The sequence below is a fragment of the Triticum dicoccoides genome, chromosome 2B, assembly GCF_002162155.2.
Source record: "Triticum dicoccoides isolate Atlit2015 ecotype Zavitan chromosome 2B, WEW_v2.0, whole genome shotgun sequence".
NCBI lineage: Eukaryota > Viridiplantae > Streptophyta > Magnoliopsida > Poales > Poaceae > Triticum > Triticum dicoccoides.
The window spans coordinates 22,314,289-22,317,223 of record NC_041383.1 but is presented as its reverse complement, the minus strand read 5'-3'; positions in this window follow the sequence as shown (position 1 = coordinate 22,317,223).

The window sequence follows — 2,935 nt, the reverse complement described above, 5'->3', positions numbered from 1 at the left end:
AAATTGTACGAACAAACTTTTTACAATGCATTGACACATCTAAATGCATGATAAACATTTGAAAAATATATCTGAAATCTATATTACTATTTATTCACAATGTAAACAAAGGTAAAAATGAAGAGGAAAACGAATGAAACTAATGAACCTAACACTATCGGCGACCCAGCATATGCCCCACTTGAGGCAAGGCAGCCGTCAGTCTCACACGAACCAAGACATAGCCGCGGGCAAATCCTATTTGGCGTGTAGGTCACCAAATAGCGACAAAGCGCGTAACAACGTTCCCCGTTAAGTACAACTTGGGACAGCCCAACTAGTTCCTTTCAGGTTTAGGAAGGTTCTAGAACTTCCTTAGACTATATTTTTGTCTTTTACATCGGTTATATTTTTGCTTCTTAAATTTTCGTAAATTTACTTACTTATTTCATATATATATATATATATACATATATATATATATATATATTTCCTTTTTCATGTTTTCTTTTCCTTTTCTTTTTTTATTTCCTTTCTACTTTTTTCATTTTTCATTTTATTGTCATCTTTGAAATTTATGAGCATTTTTAGAAACCATCAACCATTTGTTAAAATCATAAAAAAATGTAATTTGAAATTTTATGGTAATCTTGAAAAAAATCAAATTCCCAAACCTTTTATGAAGTCGTGGATATTTTTCGCAGATGTGAATTTTTTTGTGATTTCACAGACATTTTTAATAATTGTGAACATTGTTTTGAAACTTTTAAACACTGCTTTGAATCGGCAAACTTTTTCAATCAACAAATATTTTTTGAAATTCATAAAGAATTTTTATGAATATTTTTTTAAATGTATGAATATTTTTTCATGACTTTTTTTGAACTCATGAACATTTTTTGAGTCAGTGAACTTATTGAATTGATGAACTTTTTCCGAAATTCAAAAAGTTTCCAGCTCACATCGTCCATGTACAACACGCACCATTTCCCGCTTACGGCATCCTTGCTCCAGACTTTTTGGTACTATTAGTGTGGGCTCATACTATTAATTAACTATAATTCGTGTCGAAATAACCAAAATACAATGTGAATACCTTATACAATGTGAATGGAACCTTGTACAATTCACCGCCGTATTTTGATGATGGCGCCAAGGCCACACCAGTGCATATATAGCCCTTGGAGATTTGAACAAAAACCGGTGCACTCTAGATTGAAACAATCGATGCCACGATGAGTGTCCTGACCATATATTAAATTAGAAATACAATTATTTTCTCTAAGCTCATGTAAGTCATGATTTTCATATGCATACAACATGCTCATGTTTAAAATATTGGTTCATATGTCTATTCATAAGTCATGACTAAAATAAGGTCTTACTAATGAGAGTCGGTTATCCATTTTACACAAATTGTGAATTTGTAGAGAGAACTTGAAGCCATACCACTCTCCGAATGAATAACTTTGGTTTCCCATCATCCTGGTATAAAAGTGGAACTTACCTGAAATATTCAGTAGTAGGTTTATTTTTCCTCTCCTTGTTTCCAAAATAAATAAAGGACGTAATATAGATCTGACGTCAGGTCTAGAGCAGCCCTGGAGTAAACGAATGGTTTGCTACTAGTGGCAGGGCGCGCCTCCTCTGCGGTACTCTGCGCGCTAATCCTGCTGATGCACTTGTGAACATGTATGCAATCCAAATAAACACCAGTTGTTAAAAAAAAATATAAACTGCAGCAGCAGAGCATTCACTCATAAAGCAGACCAAGCAAAGCAAGGTCATAGGTCTATATTAACAGAGAGGTGGCAGTCTTACAAGGTGGAACACAAAGAACACAATATATGTTCCTATAGGTTTCTTCATTTATTGAACCAAAGCACAAATGGCTATAATGCATCTGACTGGTCTATTTATTTAGGACGACACTACACGAGCAGCCAAAAGCCAAAATTCGACAACACATACAGTGTTGCATCGCAACACCAAAGAGCGAATGTGCCCATTCTTGAAAATCCATAGGTGCGCCTTTTTCTGTAAGCATTATAGAGGTGCAGAAACATCCTCTTCGGGACCTGAAATAAAGAATTCACAAAAAGGAATAATGAATCAGATATTCTTCGAGGAGCAAGGGACTGGACATTGATATGAGAAATTATTCTATCAACTCGCTATAAAATGGTCAAAGATAATGACTATTCAAAGCTAATACTCGCTTTCAAAATAAATGAGAGTTATAAATACAGTCCTCGTGAATTAACAGTTAAAAGAAATGTGATTCTCCAAGCAAAAAACATTTATAAAATTCAGTAAAAAAAAGAGAGCATACACAACTAAATAGCATGATCTGACATAGATATATGATTCTCCAAGAAAATAAACTTCAAAGAAAATGTGAAACATTTACTTGAGTGTCTAAAAGGTAACCAATCTGGAAGAGCATATGAGAAGAATGAAGAGTTAACTTCGACAAAAGAAATGCGTCATATACACTAAAACTAAAGAACGGAAAAATAGTAGTGTGAAAAAAGAGGAATAGGGTGCACATCTTAGAAAAACTTCAGGATACCCAACTCTTAAAAGTAACCGATGGGAAGACAAAATAAAATAATTTCGGGTAGTTTCGCTGCACCTTAATGTGAATCAGCACAACTCACTACAAAGAAAGATATTTGGACAAAAGTAGGTCAGAGCCCGCATGCTTGTGAATAATTTCCAGAACCAATAGCCCTTAGTAGTTGTAGAACTTAGAACATACAAAAACCAACCTGCACACCAGTCAGTTTTCAATTGCTATGGTGAAATATATATGTTGCACAAATGACTCGGGAAGAACAATAGTATGCATATTAACATGTTCCTTGCGTGTGATTTGCGTCATCCTTCAAATGAAACACTTGAATTTGCAAACGAGATTGAATCATGGATCGATTGACAACTAACAATAATACCA